The sequence below is a fragment of the Marmota monax genome, unplaced genomic scaffold (genome assembly GCF_021218885.2).
Source record: "Marmota monax isolate L192 unplaced genomic scaffold, Marmota_monax_Labrador192_F-V1.1 WCK01_AAM20220418_F8-fsc00114, whole genome shotgun sequence".
NCBI lineage: Eukaryota > Metazoa > Chordata > Mammalia > Rodentia > Sciuridae > Marmota > Marmota monax.
The window spans coordinates 6,252,273-6,274,664 of record NW_026694943.1 but is presented as its reverse complement, the minus strand read 5'-3'; positions in this window follow the sequence as shown (position 1 = coordinate 6,274,664).

Below are 22,392 nucleotides of genomic sequence, written 5' to 3'. Positions count from 1 at the left end.
TCTGGGTCCATAAACCAGCTCAAGTCTGAGAACTAAGAGGCCATGAGTCTATGTTTTCACGATTAAGGCTAGACTTTTGTTACTTGACCTGAAAGTTTTCTGCTTTCAAATATAATCAAGTAAGAATTTAGTTGGCTTCCTATCTGTTCTTCTTCTAGGAACACCATGATCAACTAACTAGCTAACAACATAGTTTTACATAAATCAGATGATTCTAGTGGTTCTTCTTCCTCTCATGTTCATTGTGGTAATTAAGTCTACCCCCACCCCTTTTTTTGACAGTTGAGTATCAGTCCTTGGCCCCCTGACAACCTAGGATCCAATTATTCCTATTGCATTTAAGTTTTCTAATTGGTTGCCCACAGTTCCCACTACAAAACCCAGATTAGAGAGAGAAGCAGTCATGGAGCTCTTCAGGATTATGAAGCTTCCCTCACAAATCTATTTCCCAAATTAATGGTGAAAGTTATATCTTCTGGACTCTCCCAGCTTGAATGAGTAGGTTTCATGTCACAAATCCGCTCCTGTATTCTACCTCCCTAAGCCTTTTACTTCCTTCCTCTCTGGTAGACCAAGGGACGGTTGACATCTCTAACTCACAGTAGGCCACGTCTTGGTGCATGTTTTAGCCAGCCAACCAAACTGCTGGCACCTTTCCTAACTTCCCCTGCTGTAACAATGAATGAAGAATCTTTGCTTTGTAGGCCCATATTACTAAATTCTGCCTGATCAGAATTTAAGTTCCTTCTACCAGTATCCCATACTCTTGATGCCCATTCCCACTCATGAACCCAGAATTCTGTTTCTATAAATAGAAAACTTTCCATAAATAGAAAGGAGACCATCATCATTATAAAAAATACATGTATGAAGATGTGAATTTGGTGTCAACATACCTTATATATAATCAGATATATGGTAAATTATGGTATGATGGTGTATTAAGAATTGTAATGCAAAAATAAAGAAATAAATATATAAAAGGAAACTCAAGTAGTTCTTTTGGAGAGCACCTCCTCATGGGACATACCTTGTAGAAAATGAGGTCTTATGTTTCATTCTCAGCAAACTGGGCTCTGTGGCCACAGGAGAGACAATTGTGGTGCAAATCATATTTAGAAACTTTTAGGTCATCTATGTATTGTTGGGACCAAGACATGCACCTGGGAGCTTTTCTTTAATCACTTTGTCCACACCTCTAAGAGAAGCAAACCAGTGGCTTTATGTTTCTTGAAGTCCACAAATGTTCAAAAGTATCATGTATAGAGATACGAATTCCTCATATCTTATAAGTGACGAATTAGGAATATCAAGTGCATTTATTTTGTGTATCTCTATAGATAGTTCACACCATGAACTACCACTGCTGTCTGTATTATAAGTATATTCCTTAGAATATTTAGGACTAATTACATTAATTCCAGAAACACAAAAACTAAGCAAGGACACTCATCCTTAAATTTGTGTTCCTCTAAAAACATTCTTATCACTAAAATCTGTATTACTAACGTTTTTTTTAGAGATACATAAGCAACAGGGTGAATAGTTTAGATAGATAGATAGATAGATAGATAGATAGATAGATAGATAGATAGATCTGTAAGATGGAGCTCCTAGGATTCTTGTAGCTTGGTGTACTCCAAGTCTGAAGGTCACAGAAGCAGAGAAGCCACACCGTGACTCTCAGTCTGAAGCCAAAGACCTTAGGGCTAAGAATGGAGGTATCATTATGGTAAATACTGGAGCACAGAGACTGGAAATTCTGACTTTCTAATGTCCACAGACAGGATGACCATAACCCAGCTCAAGATACATACAGACACTCACCTTCCTCGGTTTCCATTCTCTCTATATCCCTAGCTAATTCAATAGCATCCACTCACATTGAGGGTGGATCTTCCCTAGCTAGACTACTCAGATTCACATGGTAATCTCTTCTGAAAACACCCTCACAGACACATCCAAAAATAATGCTTTACCAGGTCTCTAGGTATTCCTTAGTACAGTCAAGATAACACCCAAGATTAACATCACAGCTTGAAAATAAGGGTCTAATTTCATTTATTTTTTTTTTGCATGTGAATATCCAGAATTCCCAGCATCATTTATCAAAGAGACAGTCCTTACCCTTCTGAGTTCTTGGCACCTTTGTTGAAAATCAATTGGCTATAAATGTGTGAATTTATTTCTCAGCTCTCCATTCTATCCCAAGATAATTTTCAATGGTATAACATTTTGTTTCCTGGTTACTCATTAGCAATAGATTCTCATTGTTTTTTAACTGTGAAGATAAATAGATTATTTTATCCTTCCATTTCCAAAGAACTCAATCTCCTCAATTGTTTACATCAAAAGTTTTCTCCAGCTATTTCATTTTAGACCATCTGAGGCATGTTTAAATGTCTTTCAAAAAATCTCACTCCATAATCACTTTTTTCAGTTTTATTCCCATGAAATATATAAGCATAACATTAGACACCCAGGGGTATAGTAAAATTTGAAATATTATTTGAAGTATTAGTTTTATTCTCCCTAGGATATTCTAATGAACTAACAACATTTAGATGTAAAAAACTTTTTTCATTAAAAACAGTTCCATGACAAATAACCACTGCAATGATAAATAAACATGAGTTATGATAACAAGGCTTGGGACTTCATTTCATCTAGCCATCAAAACTAATCAGGTTCTCCTGAAAGATTTTTATAACACCTGAGGTGATACAGCACCTTTAACTGCCTTGTGGTGATAGTCTTTGTATCTTTATGAATTGTACTAAGTGATAGCTCCTCTCAATGATTCTTTAATCCTCAGAGTTGAGGCAATAGGTAAATCAACTTTCTGTACTCTTTCTAGCTCTTTTCTTGAATGAAGTAAATGCTTAGCTAGAAGTAAATTGGAGGGCTATTTTATAGACTCTACCATCTTCAGTTACACTAGAAATACTTTAAAGATCCAAAAGGCATACATTTATTTATTTATTTATTTATACCAGGATTGAACTCAGGGGCACTCGACCATTGAGCCACATCCCCAAGCCTATTATTTTACTTAGAGACAGGGTCTCCCTGAGTTGCTTAGCACCTCGCCATTGCTGAAGCTGGATTTGAACTCACGATTCTCCTATCTCAGTCTCCAAGTTGCTGGGATTACAGGCATGCATCACCACAACAGCAGAAAGATATACCCTACGGCCAATATAAGACTAGGAAGTGCCCCAGAGCAAATGTGTTTACAACCTTGCATTTCATGTAGCATTAGACAGGACTGAATGTTCTTCTGGAATAATCAGAACCAGGAGATCAAGGCTACAGAAGGGAAATGTTTGTTTCAGATAGTAGCGCAGTTCCATATTCATCTAGTCAATTTGTATCAGGCATATTTCTAAAGCAAAGCATTGCCAGTCCTTCACCTGCATTCCAATTGCTTGCTCTTTAGAATATTTTTATACTAGAAGAGCACAGTGTTTTATAAAATATTGTATATTGGGGTTGTGGGCTACCTCAGTAGTAGAGCATTTGTCTGGATTTGATCCCTAACTCTACACACACGTATGTGTGTGTGTGTGTGCGAGCTTGTGTGTCTGTGTGTGTGTACAAGTAGAAATTTTATCTCAATGTTGTGTCTCACAAGTATATAAATTTGCTGTTATTCAAATAAGTTCTTAGTTACTTTGGATCAGACTTTTTAATACTATATGTTTGAAAATTAACCAAAAATACATGTGTACATGTATGTGCAGGCTGTAAGTGCATTTTTAAATGACTCCAAATTTGTTAACTTAGATATAAGAGACAATTCCAAAGAACAGAAAGTCCAAGTTGAAAATAAAACATGTTAAGAGAGTAAGTAAATTTTTAAACATCTTCGTTGGACAAATGTAAAATTTATTAAAATTTATGGTCAAAGACTTGTAGTAAAAATGAAATTGAAACTCTCTAGCATCAAAATGAAAGAAATGATTGAGAAAAGGAAATCAAAATTAATTGAGCATCTCCTAAAAAGGAGCAGGGGCTCATGGCGGGCATCAAGGTGTCTAATTATCTGCACTTGAAGTGTGTCTTGTTTTCATTCTGGCACCAGATTCTGTGCCCTTGGTTTTCTGCTGGATTCTCCTATTTGATTCAGTGACTAAGCTGTTTTTAAAGCTGAATGATTAACAATATAATGTACCACTTTTTTTGTTTGTGTCAGGAAGTGACTAACTTCTTGAGCCTTTCAACAGTAAACATTGTGAAAAGCAATCCCTAGAAAATTTTATGTATTAAATTATGCATTTCTCCATTCGCAGATGAGATACACAATTTTGTGTCCTTGGAGGAAACCAGGTAAGTACAGAAAGCTCTATAACAAAATAATAAGACAGGTAGAAAGAAAAAGATGCTTTATTATACATTTAACAGATTTAAGAGAAGAATATTAAATAGGAATTGGTTGAAATTTTCCAGACTTTATAATGCACATGAATTTTTATGTACAGGAGACAAAGTAGACCCTAAGTTCAATAAATAAATACAAATAATGTAATTCAGAGTCACATTATAATGAGAAGGAGAATAAAGGTCAATGCTAGAGAGAAAATGCAGCTTCACCATGAAGTATAGGTAACAAAACTGCAGGGAATATCTGAAAAGCAATAGTGGAAGCTAGAATATGGGGACATAGGAATGAAAAATATCCCACATACTCTTTACAAGACTGTCCCAGTTTCTTGAAAAATTCAGCATGCACTTCATTACAGCTCAGTATTTATGGCACTCTGGGACACTGATCCCAGGAAATTGAAAACTTACGTTCACACAACTTCTTGTATATATATTTTCAGACAAACTTTATGTTTACTATCCAACACTAGATACAACCACAATGCCTTCACAGGGTGAATGGTTATATCTACACCATGAAATACCATCCAGCTACGAAAAGGAATATCCTACTGGTACATTAAATAATTTGGATGGAACTGAACAAAAATATGGTGAGTGAAAAAGTCAATTTTAAAAGATGAGGTTGTGTGACATTATTTATATAACATTCTTGAAACAACAAAATTATAGAGACTGAAGGCCACTAATAGAGAATTGAATTGTAGTTATTAAGAAGGAAGGCAGAGATGGCAGTGGTTATTAAAGGTATCAAAGAGGTCTTTATGGTAGAACAATTCTGCATCTTGATAGTATTGATGGGTTTAAACTACAGATATGTTAATTGCATATACATAAGTGAGCATGTAAAATAGCTGAAAACTAAATACGTTGGTAGATTTTGTCAATGTCAATTTCCTGTTTTGATATCACACTCTAATAATGCAAAAGGTCCCCATGAAGATAAACAGAATAGAGAGTATATTGGATCACTCTGACTTAATATTTTAAAAGTCTATAATTATCACAATAAAGAGGTTTCCTATTACTGCAAAAATTAAAAGATATATATATATATATATATATATATATATATATATATATATATATGAAATATTTATATATAAAGGAAAAGAGGATTTTGTCAGTTAAAAATTCAAATTGTTAGTTACCGTATTTCATTCCGAAAGTAGTTGGTTTTAAGAGTAACTCAGAGATAAATATTCACCTGGAATTTTATATCCAGCTCAATTCTTATTTTCAAAAAAGGTAAACAAATGATTTTTATTTTTAGACCATTAGGGACTGAATTGTGCCTCCATGTGCCATAAAAACAAAATTCATATGTTGAACTCTTAACTTGGAATATTTGGGGACAGGGTCTTTAGGAAAGTGATTAAGGATAAATAAGGTCAGAGGAGTGAGTTCTTAATCTGATAGAACCACTGCCTTTGTAAGACTAGGAACAGATACCAGAGCTCTCTTGCCATTCTCTGTGATCACAGAAACGGTTATCTGAGGACAAGTAAGAAGGCAGCATGCACAAGACACAAAGAGAAGACTCAGCAGAAGCCAACCCTACAAGCACCTGGACTATGGACTCCAGGTTCCAGAAATGTGAAAAAAACATGTTAGGAAGAATCCTGATTAAAAGTAATGTCTTGCCAAAATTCATTTGATGCCAGCGTAAAACAGGACTTAAAGAGAACCTGAAGGTTAGGGAAATGACAAGAATCTCTCACATGTAGTAATCTAGGCACAAAGTAATGGCACACAAAATAAGAAAAATGGTGACAAGAATGAAAAAGAATGCACCAGAAATGCCAGGGCTTCCTATTTTACTCACTGGGAGGGGAAAATAGATAAAGACTCCCATGGACTCCCAGGTGGATGACCTGAAGGAAAGAGGAAATGTTTATGATAAAAAGGAAGAAGGTAAAGAAAATCATTTATGTCACTCTGGTTTTGCAATATCTGACAAAATAATCCCAATGTAAAATAAAAGAAGATAATCTTCTACTAAAATAAGATATATATTATATATTATATATACTTATATATAAAATACACATCATATATATGTATATATATATACGTATATATGAACACAGTATGAATATGATCATCACAATCATGTGAATAGAGAAAATTAGGAAAAAATTATCATAATTTTGGACTAAAATTAGTGCAGAGATGAGGCCATAGATTAAGTTATTTTCTTGAGTCAGTTTTAGTGAATGTTCTAAATTGCAGAGATTTTCATTTCATTTTATTTGTTTGGCATAGTATGGAAACTGGACATGTAGACATTGAAAATTACAAAACAACTTATTGAGGTTTTAAGTTTCTGAGAATCCATTGTGCTTGAAAAAGGAGCATTAGGAACCATCCATACCAAAACTAGGCTGCAGCTTTGCCACACTCGCTTGACACTCTTTTCATTGTTTTCATTTACTATGTAACTTTTTATAGTACTCTGTGTTTCAAATTAGTTATAATACATAATTAGAAATTCAAAATAGAATGTATCAACATTCTTCCATAAGAAGCCAACATAATTTTACACAATATTTTTTCCTTAATTTTAAGAGCAGCTTTGAAATTGGGCATCTGGGACACATCACTTTTCTTGGCTAAGTAGGAATTCTTGAAAGAACCACAGATAATGAATGTTTAAAAGTGGTGTGCTGTGCACTTGATTGTAATTTAAGGTTTTATGATTTCTGCATTCTGCCTGAAGGCTGAAACTGTAAAAAAATAAAATATACTAGGACATATTTAGAAGAAGTTTTAATTAAGTTATGAATGTTAAATAATACAACATTTCTGGATTAGTATCCACAGAGTATCAAGTTCCAACCACTTATGCAAAATAAAGGAATAAATTTATTATATTACCATAGCAATCCCTATCCTATTACGCTTGTGTTCATTCTGCCAGTTCTTTGTGCCCTGAGAGCCCCTTATACATCTATTTCAGTGCATTATCATTAGTATCTAATGACTTTTATTATGGTTTTGATGTGTTTTGAGTGTGTTTTTTATTGTCATTTGTTTTATATGACAGAAGAATGCATTACAATTCATATTACACATATATAACACAATTTTTCATATTTCTGGTTGTATGTAAAGCATAGTCACACCATTCATGTCTTCGTACATGTACTTAGGGTAATCATATCCACCTCATTCCACCGTCATTTTACCCCCATACACTGTCCCTTCCCCCCCACCCCTTTGCCCTTTCTAGAGGTCCTCTATCATCCCATGCTCCCACTCCAAACTCCACTAAGAATCAGCCTTCTTATATCAGAGAAAATATTCAGCATTTGGTTTTTTGTGATTAGCTAACTTCACTTACCATTATATTCTCCAACTCCATCTATTTACCTGCAAATGCCATGGTTTTATTCTCTCTTATTGCTGAGTAATATTCCATTATGTATATATGCCACATTTTCTTTATCCATTTATGGATTGAGGGGCATCTAGGTTGGTTCCACAGTTTAGCTACTGTGAATTGCGCTCCTATAAATATTGATGTGGCTGTGTCCCTGTAGTATGTTGTTTTTAAGTCCTTTGAGTATAGACCAAGAAATGGGATAGCTGGGTCAAATGGTAGTTCCATTCCCAGTTTTCCAAGGAATCGCCATACTGCTTTCCATATTGGCTTCACCAATTTGCAGTCCCACCAGCAAAGTATGAGTGTGCCTTTTCCCCCACATCCTTGGCAACACTTATTGTTGTTTGTGTTCTTAATAGCTGCTATTCCGACTGGGGTAAGATAAAATCTCAGAGTAGTTTTGATTTGCATTTCTCTAACTGCCAGAGATGGTGAACATTTTTGAACGAGATGATTTGGAGAAAATTGATAAATTATTTCTATTAGCTTCAGAAAAAAGAATATTACCACTGATAATTGGCACAATTTGATAACAAGTATATGGGATTCATAGCCTAAGGTGATATTATTTCCAACTCTGGTGTTGTACCTTTCATATGAACTTTAAAAGAAAAACAATCACTGTTGTTTTTTTTTAACACAAATAGGATATTCTCTACGATTTTTTTAGACACAATCAACTTTTTAGTTATTGTATTTCATTAGATATGGGTATGTTTCAATCATTCACTAAAAATTAATCATAATTAACTTAGTAACTGATCAAAACACAGCCCCAAACTATTTTTATCATTAATCTCTCCCAGTTATTCACATGAGTTGTCTAGTATTCTCAAAATGATTGCAAATTTCTTGATATATATTTCAAGAATTGCATTGACTCATGAAGTATTAAAAAATGCATGATTAAAAGAACATGTTCATTAAGATAGAGGAAATACATATTCAAATTTCTTTAATTTGAAGATCAAAGCCCCAGGAAAAGTTTTAAATATTTCAAAAGTTAAAGGTGACAGTAAAATGTCTGTCACAGACGAACACAATATACTTCTACTACACTGAGAAATCAGAAAGAAGAAAACAGTAACAAGAATGTAAATATAAGACATCAAAGGAAGGGGGTCTCCACCTCTGTCCAAAAAAAGGTGGATTGATTGTTTGCCAAGGGAAGGAAAGTGAATTCATCAAGGACAGCTGGTAGGCTCTAAGATGAGGCAGTTGCCAACTGGCTTATTTTAGATCTATGCTTGCCCGCGATTTGCTGGCAATCAGAAACCTGGTAGCTGAGGGTCAATTGATCATATTGGATAGCTTTAAAGTTGTCCTGGGGGTAACTTGTTACAGCCAAATAACAATCAGTGTTTTCCCTGGAGAAGGGGAATTTTTAATTCTGAGAGCATTTTTGCTTTCTACATTGCCAATTTGTGAACCAAGTAAAAAATGTAATCTGCCAGAACATTAGTGGATATACCTATGTACTTTAGAAGACATGCTTTGATAAGCTTGACATTTAGTTGTGGAAAACTCAGATAATGTTGATACATTATGTAAGAATTTAATTTAAAAAATCTCTTGGATTTTTTTTGATATCGTTAAAAATGGATTTTTACCAGAGAACACCTTGATTTATTTTTTCTTAATAAGCATATTGCCATAGATCAGGAATTGCTAAACAATGGAGACACAATGGGAGGTTGAAAGATGAGAACTGGAGTTTGAATATTAATTGCACTCCTCAGCTATACAAAAATTATGAGGTTTTAGTAGTTCAACAGAACAAAGAAAAGATCTCTATGAAGAGATGTAGGGTCAGAAGATAATTTACATACATGGTCACTGTATCAATATCCTTGTCATGAGCTCCAAACCTCAAATTGCTCCATGATGGTGGAGTAGAATGTGAAATATTTAAGCCGTCAGATATCTATTTGCTCCATTTTTCATAAAGCTCAGTGTAATCGCATTTGAGCAGTCTGATTCTTATACCAGTACTTTGAATTTTCCCTCTGATGTTCATGAACTTACATCCTACTTGGTTCTCTAGAAAACATATCCTGGTACAAATGTTGAAGCTACAATATCCTATTTGGTACAGTCAGACCTAAGGAGGTGAGAGTCATTAAGAGACAGGAATCGGGGCATAAGCAGAATAGTGTGCTTTGGGATGAAATCAAAGAGGAACAAGAGTTTCTGCTGGTATTTTGTTAGCTGTGGCAACTTAACCACCTTTGGAAGAATTCCAAGGAGAAAGCATAACTGGGCATAGTCCCAAAAAGAGAGAGAAACTCGCCCAGTTTCCTGTTCCCTGCTTCTCTTCAGCTGACAATTCTGAGTGGTTTATTTATGGTCCCTCTGAAAACCAGCACAGGAAACTTCATCCAAGTCTGGAGTGAAGAGTGAACCTGTAGGGCTGCTTAGCTGCAAAATCTTAACTCCACATGACATCTTTACCACGCACACCTCAGATAGAGCACTAATCTCCAGGATATGTGAAGAACTCAAAGAATTTAACACCAAAAAACCCCCACAAATAACCTGATCAATAAGTGACTGAAGGAACATTTTTAGCAATTAAAAATGCAAATAAAAACTACTCTTAAGACTTCATCTCACTCCAGTGAGAATGGCAATTATTAAGAATGCAAAAAACAATGAATGTTGGTGAGGATGTGGGAGAAAAGGTACACTCATACATTGCTGGTAGGAATGCAAATTAGTGCAACCATTATGGAAGATGGTATGGAGATTCCTCAGAAAACTTGGAATGGAACCACCATTTGACCCAGCTATCCCCTTCTTGGTTTATACCCCCCCAAAACTAACATCATCATATTATATTTACATGGCCACATCAATGTTTTTAGCAGCTCAACTCAATAGATAAACTATGGAACCAACCTATGTACCCTTCAATGGATGAATGCATAAAAAAATGTGGTACATATATATGATGGAATATTACTTAGCCTTAAAGAAGAATGAAATTATGGCATTTCCCAGTAAATAGATAGACCTGGACAATATCATGCTAAGCAAAATTAGCCAATCCCCAAAAGCCAAAAGCCAAATGTTTTCTCTGATATGTGGATGCTAATTTACAATAAGGTTGGGGGCTAAGGAAGAACAGAGTTACTTTATTTAGATAGAGGGAGTGAAGGGACAAAAGTGTGTAGAGGGTAGGAAGGATAGAATGAAGCATAATTACCTTTATACATATATGATTGCATGACCAATGTGATCCTACAGCATGTACAATCATAAAAATGTGAAATTATACTCCATTTATATATGATATATCAAAGTGCACAAATATATACCACAGTCATGTATAACTAATTAGAATGAATTTAAAAGATTTTTTTTAAAAAATTTCAATCTGCACATAGCTGCTGACTTCAACTCACTTCAGCAAAATGGTGGCAGTTGGCAAGGTCTCCAGCTCACAGTGGGCCATCCCACCCAGCACTGGGGCAGAGGTGGTGAGTTAATGGAAACTTGAGAAAAAGAAGTAAAACAGAGTTTCCGTAAAGGCTCCTGAGGTTCATGTCAGACACCTCTGACCACACCAAGAGAGAAAAGAACTTGGTCTGCATTCCCACTTCATGATGATGGTTCCCTTAGCTGCACTGGGTCCTTCCTTGTATGACAAGCATTGAGAAAACTCCCAAGTAGGACTCCATTTCCTGACTGAATCGTACCTCAACAACCATCTACAGAAATGCAAGAAGAGGAAGAATTGTTATGATGTAAGTCCTCCCAGTTACCTACCCACCAAGACCTAGTTATTTGCTGCATTTTGTGCTTCAGGATTCCATTTTGCCCCTTAAGTGGATGTAAATCCAGAAGAGTGAAAGGCATCATGACTTTGATCTGCTTTTTAAAGTTTAGAATTTCTTATTGACCCTTTCTACCTGTGCAAGTATTAAAATTATTTTATATTAATTGGTTAACACCTGTTTTTAGGTATCTCATTATTGTTATTTAAATAAAGGTGAATGTTAGGCAAGCACTCTACCAACCGAGTTAGAAATGATGGTGGAATGTGATGGGCATCATTATCCAAAGTACATGTATGAAGACACGAATTGTTGTGAATATACTTTGTATACAACCAGAGATATGAAAAATTTGTGCTCTAGATGTGTGAAATGAATTGTTATGCATTTTGCTGTCATATGTAAATAAAAAATTAACAAAAAAGAAAAAAAAATAATAATAATAAATGTTTCATTATTTAAATAAATAAACAATAAATAAAGGTGAGGTGGAGAAATGAATACAGTTGGAAAACTAGGGACTGCAAATAAAACAGTAGAAATTCATTTTGCAATTTTTTTAAAATACCTTACATTATTTAATACTTAGGGTCATGAACTCATGCAATTGTGTGTAGGAAATAAAGTTGGAGAAAGCCACTGCCAAGAGTTAAAGATTTTGGTTACCAGCAACAGAAAAAGCAATCCTGACAGACTTAAGCAATGAAAGGAATTTGTTGGCTTACCTAATTGAAGCCCTGAGTAGAACTCCAAGTCATGTTCAACCTGGCTTCATTTTTTACCTTGCTGCATTCCCTTTGGCCCAAGGGGTGCCAAAGTTTCAGTTCCTACCTGCAGACACCAGCATATTCTAAAACAGACAGGTCCTCTAAGTTCCCAGAGGAGTCCAACATATATTTTATAAAGGTAACTTGTCAACCAGTCCATTAATAAATGAGGGTGGAGTGTGGTGCATGCTGATAGACCTGTTCCCCATCTTTCAACAGAAATTAAAGGATTTGGGAAAGAATAAAGGAGGCATAGATTTTGGGGGAGAGGTCAAATTCCCCCACATGATAGGACACAAGAGTAGATTTTAGAGGAAATCAAGGCAGAAATGGAAGTGGTCAGTCACTTTCAAAAAGATGTATGAAATGATGTGGAGGCTCCTCCCAATTTAGTACAGAGTAAGTTCCTGTATGATAGGATAAGTCATTGTACCCTATCTATTTGGCAGTATTTTTAGGAAGGCAGTGTCATTAGGATGTACTGCACCTTCTATCTCAGAGAATTCAGAAGATCATAGAACAGGGGCTTATTATACTTGTCTAGTATTTTCCAGTAATTGATAAAAATATTAATGACTATTGGTCCCTTGTAGACTTAACAACCTGTGGACAACTGCCATTTCTTTAAATACGTTTACATATGGACTTAAAACAGTTGTACATGCTTCTTCAAAAGTCTTCTCTACCATTTAAGTGGCCATTATTTTGGTTTCCCTGAGATAGTTGATATAATAAGAAATTTTGAATTTTCTATGACAGATTAAGGAAAATACTCAAGAAGAAAATAAACAAAGTCAATGTCATTTTAAAATAACAAAAAACTAAATTTAAGGCTTGTGAGATATAGTTGACATTTTGATTTTAAATAAAGTAACATGAAATTAAAAAAAAAATATTTGTTGTGTGTTAGTACATTTTTCTAATTCTACTTGAAATCAATCCTGGGAAGCAAAAACAAATACATATAATGTTGAAAACTTGAAAGCTGTTTGTGTTTCATTTACAAAGCCCTGCAATTAAAATGAGTTTGAAAATCAGTTCAACCTTGAAGATTGTTATTAGTCACTCATTAAATTAATAAGTAACATTAATAAGTGAAAGAAATTGACATTGTTGCTTTTTGAATTAAGAACTTATACTCTTTTTAACTTTCCTAGGGGAAAATCACAGTACTCAAAACCTTTTTTAAAGAAAGTTTATAATCCTCTCAGTGGCAGTCCTCACAAACCAGCTGTGAAAAGCCCCGTAATCAATGTTACAGTGCACTTTGCTTTGTAAAGACTAAAAAGAGAGAATTAAAGGAAAAAATAATAAATATAGGTATAATGATCTTTATTGCAAAGCACTTCAAAGTTAAAACAAAATCACCTATTCCTACCTGTTTACTTCAATTAATAATTATTAAAGCCAGGCGCAATGGTGCATGGCTGTAATCCCAGAAGCTGGGGAGGCTGAGGCAGGAGGATTGTGAGTTCAAAGCCAGCCTCAGAAAAAGTGAGACCCTAAGCAACTCAGGGAGACCCTGTCTCTAAATAAAATACAAAGTAGGGCTCAGGATATGGCTCAGTGGTCTAGTGCCCCTGAGTTCAATACCTGCTACCATCCAAAATAATTATTATTATTTAGTGAGAGTAGTGAAATCTCATAAAAATTTTTTAAAACCCTAGGAATGGGTTATGATTATAACCTTGAAAGAAATAACTTATTTAGTGATAACACCTGACTTTTAGAGATGGAAATTATCATTCCCATGGTTCCTATGAAGTCAAATGGTTTACAATTTGGTTGAGCCACCCTTAGCCAGGATGACTTTAATCATATAGAGTTTATATTCTAGACTTGCAAACGCACTTGAGGGTGGCAGTGTGACATGCTGGTACCCACACTACCTATGACGGTGTGACTTTGAGCATGACACTCACCCACACTAAGTGTTATCTTCTCCTGAAGAGGCATGAAGCATGACTGCAAAACCACAAACAAGGCCAGTGTCTGGATTTTAATTCTGGTTCTGTTGCCTCTTAGCAAACAGGTGTTTAGATGACGTTGTGTAGTTTAGTTTTCTCTCTGAGTCAATTTTCTTATGTGTAAAATAAAGGCAAGAGATGCATTAACCCAAGGTATTATAGGGGTTAAAAATTAAAGATCAAGTATTTAAAGCACAATACTGGCACTTGCTAAATGAATAGACCAGCTGCTGATGTTCCTAAATGTTCCTAAATCCTTATGAAAGTCTTAAGGAGTTGGTAGAATTTGGTTTTTCCAAATTAGAAACGAAAGCTTGAAAAGCCTCAGGAATTGACTAATTCAATTAGTGAATTAGGGTACTCACTTAAGGGTGGAACTGGGGTTTGAGTTCAAAAAGCCGGTACTCTTACCATTGCATGACCTGTAGCCTTAGGATCTGTTTCTAGTGGAGAAACATACAGAAGTGTGGCATCATGTGTCAGGACCTGCTCTCTGCAAGTGCCACAAGAACATTGGAGAAGAAGTAATAAATGAAGAGTGAGATCCTACTTGAGTTGTTTGTGGAGTAACAAATAGTATTTAACTGGTGAAAAAGTAGTCGCTGTGCGTGGCCAGTGCAGGTTTTGCCCGCCTGCTGTTTACCGTCACCTGACAGGGCCATCTCAGAGGTGAGCAGAAGCCCAGACCCTCTTTATGCACACTACTGGTCTCCTGTGGAAGAAGTCGTGGTGGGAAAAGATGGCTTGTCTCTGTGTTTTGTGCAAGCATGTGAAGGTGACATGGCATAGTCTATGTGGAAGTGCTTTCTATGCCTTAAGAGGCCTATAGTGACATTCTACATTCGACAAAATGTAGGTCCTAGATCCTAAGTCAATGGTTCTGTTTTCACCAGACTGTGTTTGAAAAGCTAACATTTGGAGATGTGTTTGTGGTAAAACATGGACTGATAAAGACGTATCTGATTAGCATCCACAGTTCCTTACTCCAAAAATCATATGGCTAAGTTGCAGTATCACCCCATGGAATGTTGAGTCGTATGATACTTTCCCAAGTACTAAGAAATTGCACTTGGGTATCTGTGTTCTGTGATGCCACGCCAATTACTTCATGATGTGAATAATGTGTTTTCTCCTGAGCTTTCATAAAAAAGTGTAGTAGTATGTTTGTTTAACTTCTGGTTTCACAGCCTTCCGTGTTTTTAAAGCTAAGATCAAAACAACTTGTTGCTGCTGGAAGCTTAAATTGACTGCAGGCATGGGAGTGATAGGTATGAGAAGGAGATGATGTCAGAAAGGGGCACTGTTCTAATGCCTAGGTCCTTGATCCACTTTGACATAAGTTTTGTGCAGGGTGAGAGATAGGAGTTTAATTTTATTTTGTTACATATGGATTTCTAGTTTTTCAGAACCACTTACTTTAGAGGCTTTCTCCAATGTATGTTTGTGGCGCCTTGTTTAGCATGAGTAACTGTATTTACATGGGTTTGTCTCTATGTTTTCTATTATGTACCATTGGTCTACATGTCTGTTTTGGTGCCAATACCATGCCATTTTTTGTTACTATACCTCCGTAGTGTTATTAAAAATCTAACATTGTGATGACTCCTGATTCACCTTTCTTGCTGAGGATTGTTTTTGTTATTCTGGGCCTCTTATTTTTCAAAATGAATTTCATGAGTGCTTTTCCTATTTCTATGAAGAATGCTGTCAGAACCTTAATAATTGCATTAAATCTATATAGCATTTTTGGTAGTTTCACCATTTCTAAAATATTAATTCTGCCTATCCAAGAACATGGGAGACATTTCCATCTTCTAAGGTCATTTTCAATTTCTTTAGAGTTCTGTAGTTTTCATTGTAGAGGTCTTTTAACCATTTATTAGATTGATTCTCAAATATTTTATTTTCTTAAAGGGTATTGTGAATGGAATTTTTTTCAAAGCACCATTACATGCCACAGAGCCTCAATCATTACAGTATTTGAAATTTTAAGGTATTATCCTGGTCAACAATGAGATCTCCTCATATTTGTGGTAAACTCCTAAATCAAACTGATAGAATTCATTGCTAATGGTCCTTTTGCATATATATTTACATGAACACAAACATGCACCTTGCAGGGAAAAGAAAGAAAGTCTTAGTGGGAAACATAAAAAAATACAGATATTTGCCTAGGAGATTGATTTAATAATTAAAAAAATTAAGACACATAATGTATTATGATCAGCCTAACAACCTACGGAACAATTTCTGTGTTTTATTTCAGAAGTGTGACATCTACATGCACCAGGAAGAGAAAATACAATGAATTTGTGAGTGTGGGTGTCTCACTTATTCCCAGATTACTGGTTGCCAGACTTTTTGTTTTTCTCCACTTTATTAAAACTCCCAAAATATTGAAAGGCCTCCAGGCATCATTCACTCTGCATCTGAAAACAGCCCCTGGTGTCAAAGTATTAAACATATTTATCACTTCAGAGTCATTGCTTTGTGATGTTTGCATGTTTTTAATAAAGCAAAACACACTATAGAAATGGTGAAGAAAAGTTTCCGTGCAGGCAGTAGGAAGTGCTGAACTGGGCCCCAGGAGCTCACACCTACAGAGCACATATTGATTCCAGATACAATTGGATTGGCCCAAGTTGCTGCTGCAGTATGTTTCTGAGTTCTTGCTTTTCAAGCTGCCTTTTATTCTTCTGACTCTTATTTTAAAAAAAAATTAAATCCATATAACTTTGACATTTAAAGAATATCATTATGAGTAATTTTTAGAAAATAGACAAAAGTGTAACTCCCTTGTCCTCACACACTGTATTTTGGCAAATGGCCCCCTGGGGAAACAGGGGTGGAGCTGTTGATGACACTGTCCTCCTTAAGCTTCTATATGAGTTGGGAGACCCAGTGGTCCAATGGAGATTGTGGTCAGGTAGAGTAACTGCAACTGACCAACGTGGCTAATGGGGATTTGTAGCCAGGTTGTACCTCTCCAAGGGAAAAGAAAAAAAAAAAAAAAAAAAAGAAAGTTAGGCTTTATTTTACAGCTGGATGTAGCATGACAATAAACAGAATCACATCTGGAATTAATTATCCTAATTCTAGCTGTGTAATTCTGAGAATATTTTTGATTTTTCTGTGGCTTAGTTCCTTCATAATTCAAGTGGAAATAGAAACTACCTACCTCCTGATGTGTTATCAGCATATAAAGAAACACCTGTTTAAGTGCTTAGCAAGTGCTCAATAAAGTTATTTGTAATTATTCTGCTCTTTGAACACTTTTCCTTAGTATTTCCCTATAAATATGTGATTAATCGTGATATATATATAGTTTTTAATGTTTGTTAAAGTTATAATTTGTTGCCAGGTGCAATGGTGCATGCCTGTAATCCCAGCAGCTTAAGGGGTTGAAGCAGGAGGACCACAAGTTCAAAGCCAGCCTCAGCAACTATATTAGTCAAGGTTCTCAAGAGGAAGAGAATCAGCAGGAAGTATGATAATAAAAATGGAATTTATTAGATTGGCTTACACAGCCAGAAGCTGGACAGTCCATAGTGGCTGTCTGAAGGCTAGAGACTGGAGGAACCAGTAGCTGCACAATCCAAAATGCTGACATCTCAAAACAAGAGGGATCAACAATGGTATCCAAGTCCCAGATCAAAGGCTTCTGGAAACTCCCTAGAGAATCTCTGGCAGAGTGTGCTTTGGAAGAGGGAAGGAGTAAGAATCTGATGTCCTCAGGTGATCATAGCAGCAATCAAGAAGAATTAAGCTTGCATCTGCTACTGCTTCCTTGTTCTTTGGAGTTTGATTGCACTCAAGCCTCCAACCTATTGAATGGTGCTGTCCACACTTAGGAGGGTCTCCACTTCAACTCGCTATCCCACATGCCAATCATTCCTAGATACACCCTCATTGACACACACAGAAGCCTCTTAATCTTCCTCCTCTCATAATCCAATCAAGTTGACAATTCAAATTAACCATTATAGCAACATAGCAAGGTCCTCAGCAACCTAACGAGACCAGATCTCAAAATAAAATTAAAAAGGGTATATGGTTCACTAGTTAAGCAACTCTGAATTCAATCCCCAGTACCAAAATATAAACATTATAATTTGTTCATAACTGACATACTTATTTCCTGAGTCTATTGGACATCCAATGAGAACCCAGTTTTTCACTATTTTAAATTAATTCTGGCTGGCGTTCTTACACAATGTCTGAATATTTATGAAACATTTATTAGTTGATTGCAAAGAAAAATGTTTAAAGAATTGTACAAATAAGTATACAAGAGTCTCAGTCTTTTCTCTGAACTTCGCATGGACTTTACAGTTGTGAGCTACTGACAGCTGAGAGCTGATGGGTTCTCAAGGGACAAATCTGCACAAGGGATGTGGAGGATTTTGCTTTTATGGGATGTGTCTGAATGGCATTAGTTTGCAACATAAAAGAATGCCATCAGCTATATAGTGGTTAACTGAGAAGCCTGCTGCACTTATCATTCCAGTACTTTTTTAAAAAATATTTTTAGTTGTCAATGGACCTTTATTTTATTTATATGTGGTGCTGAGAATTGAACTCAGTGCCTCACACGTGCTAGGCAAGTGCTTTACTATTGAGCTACAACCCCAGCCCCCATTCTACTACTTTCTACTATATCCTGTTCCATCTGTGGTGCAGGCTTTATTGTCTTAGAAGACTTTCAAATATATAAAACATAAATAGAAGGGTCAGCCATCCAAAAATAAGCAAGAGATCATCATTTATGTGAATTTTTTAAAATATGGTGGTTAAAATTATATTTCTTTTTAAATATACATGTTCAAGGTTACTAGTGAAATAAAAATTTGTAGTGCTTATATGAGTTTAACTGCATGAGTTTCTTGTGACTACTGTAAAAATAAATGAATAAATAAATGACCATAAGTTTGGTGACAATACGGGTTGACCCAAATCCTGCCAAAAATTTTGAGCACAGTTCTGGGGGCCAGAAATCTAAAATGAGTGTCACTGGGAGAATATCAAGGTGCACTGGCTGCCTGCCTGAGCTCTAAAGGGGAATCTGCTCCTTGCCTCTCCCAGCTGCTGGTGCCTGACAGCTCTCGGGCATGTGGCCACATCATTCCTCTCTCTTACAACACCCTGAACAGGCTGAGGCCACCCTAGCACTTCAGGATAATCTCTTCATTTAAAAATCCTCGATCTATTCACATTTGGAAAACTTTACTATATAAAGTCACATTTGTAAGCTGCAGGGATGATCTGGGACCTCTAATTCATCCCATGGAAAGTTTTATTTTTCAATAATTTCTTCATTATTCATCTGGAGCATGAAACTTAAAGACCTTGAGGCCATTTCTATCTTACTTAACAATTCTGGATTATAACCTATGTTAAAAGTTCACACACCTTTAGTAGGAGATTTTGAAGTGATTTTTTTTCTTTTTTAAATTTTTATTGAAGTTATAATTATTGTACAATAAACTACATGCATTTAAGGTATACATTTTATGAGGTTTGGAGTCAATGAGGGAATGCACCAGTACTGTCGATTCATCTTGGTTCCATTGGTCTATGTTGTCTTCATGCTGTCCGTAACATTTTGATTACTACATATTTACAGTAAGTTTAAAATGGAGTCCTCTGGCTTTATTGTCTTACAAGATTATTTTAGCTTTTCAAGATTCCTTGAGATTCCACGTGAATTTTAATATGAGTTTTTTTAGTTCTGCAAACACACAAATACACACACATACACACGCACAAAAAAACACTGGAATTTTGTTAGGAATTACATTGAATCTTTAGATCACTTTGGGTAGTGTCAACCTTTTAAGGATATTAAGTTTTCCTTTCACAAATATGGACTGTGTTTCTATTTGTTTAGATCTTCCTTAATTTCTTTCAGAAATGTTTTGTAGTTTTCAAAGTACTTACTATTTGCTTCTTAATTTATTCTTTTGTTAATAAAGGAGTATTTTATTATTTTGATGCTGTTATAAATAGAATTATTTTTGAAATTTACTTTTCAGATTGTTCATTATTAGTGTGTATAAGTGCAAATGATTTTTGTGTGTCAATTTAGAGTCCTGCCCTTTACCAAATTTGTTTATGAGTTGTAAAATTTTTATGGAATATTTCTGGTTTTCTATATATAAAAATCAAACCATCAGCAAACAAATAGTTTTACTTCTTCCTCTCTAACTTAGATGTCTTTTATTTATTTATATTTATTGCCTCATTGCTCTGGCTAGATCTTCCAAGATTGTGTTGAATAAAACTTGCAAAAGCAGTCATTTTTGCCTTATTACTGGTCTTAAAAGGAAAAGTTTTCAATCTTCTGCCTTTGATTGTGACGTTCGATGTGGGTTTTCCATACAGAGCTTCAATTACTTTCAGGTAGTTTCTTCTTTTCCTATTTTGTTAAGTGTTTTTATTTTTATATTTTATCATGAAAGGAAGTTGAATTTCGTCAAATGATATTTCTATATCAACTAAATTAAGCATATGTGGCTTTTTTCAGTATGTTATTCCCAATAATAAAGGGTATATATATATATATATATATATATTATATATATATATATTTTATATATATATATATATATATATATATATATATATATATATATATATATATATATTTCATAGAGCAAATGTGGTCCTTCTGAGGGCATATGCACCTAATATGCATGACAGGAAATTGATTTGTGAGAAATTATTTAATTCAACAGACAAAGACTGAGATGAATTGTTAGATGGGGCAAAAGTTGAAGTCTTAGAAAGAGACTTTGGGGCAAGTATTGATCATTATCCCATGGTACTGTGATTGGCAGTGCCCCAGAGAAGTACTGAAAGCTATCCTCTCGAACTGAGATCTGACATTTGAATATCTGACACATAGTGTTCTGGTGATGATTTATAGCCTCTAAGCCAGTTATGATATTTATGTTTTTTTCTTTTAACTATCCCACACTTCCCACAGTGCATCTGTGTAATTTCCTTATAATAGAAAGTATGGACCATGGAAGGATAGAGTTACCATCACACCTCACCTTTCTTTAGTAGTATTTCTCATCTTAGTCTGAGGTAGGGTAGAAGATAGACATAATTCCATATCTTTATATTAATTTATTATGTAAGCTTTTATAATCTAAAATAATTGGAAAATATCTAAAATCTCCCTGATATTCTAGCCAAGGGTAAGGAGGTTACTTTCTATAAAGAGAGCTTAACAGGAATAAGGTGATAGAGGTTAATGTTAACCTTTCACCCTACCAATAGAGATTATTTAATAGACTAGGTCACTTGACAAATTTTTTGCCTAAGAATAAATATCATCTGTATCAAGAAAAAATAATATCAAATTAAAAGTAAAATGACAGGAAATAATTATAATATATAACATCAAAAATTGATATCAAGAATATTTCAATAATTTACACAATAATTATTAAAAGGCAGATAGTAAAAATGGGCAAATAGTTTGTATGAGAATTTTTTCCCACATACTATAGAAAACTAAAAGGTAAATAAATATGTAACAATACTTCTCTTGTAATCAGTGAGTTTCTAATTAAGACATCAATGGTATAAACTTTCTTCAATTGTGTTGGCACAATTAAATGTTTGATGAGATTATAAATCGGTAAGAACTCTCAGACATTCTATCAGAAGGTGTCTAAATATTTGGGAAAGCAATTTGTTATTAAGTAGTATATTGAAGATACTTAAATAAATTTACTATTAAAATTAGAATCTCATGGCAGATTTCATAGTCTGAATAGTCATTCATGACCCCAATCTGATTGTGTCTTCCACCCATCTCCCACGTCCCTGTGAATCAAGGTATACTTCTTCAGACTCAGTAGAGGGCTTCAAACTTCAAGGTTTGCTTTAACTTCATTGTAGGGCAGTTTGCTTTTCTTTTTTCTTTTTCTTTTTTTTTCCCTAAAGAGAGAACTGGGTGAAAACATTAATATTGGTGTAAATGCATAGATTAATAAGATTAATTTAATACTGATTTCAAAGTGTGACTTATAAAACTACATGTCTATTGGCAAAAGTGAGAAAAAATCTTTTACCGAATTCAAATCATATTAAAGTTTTTA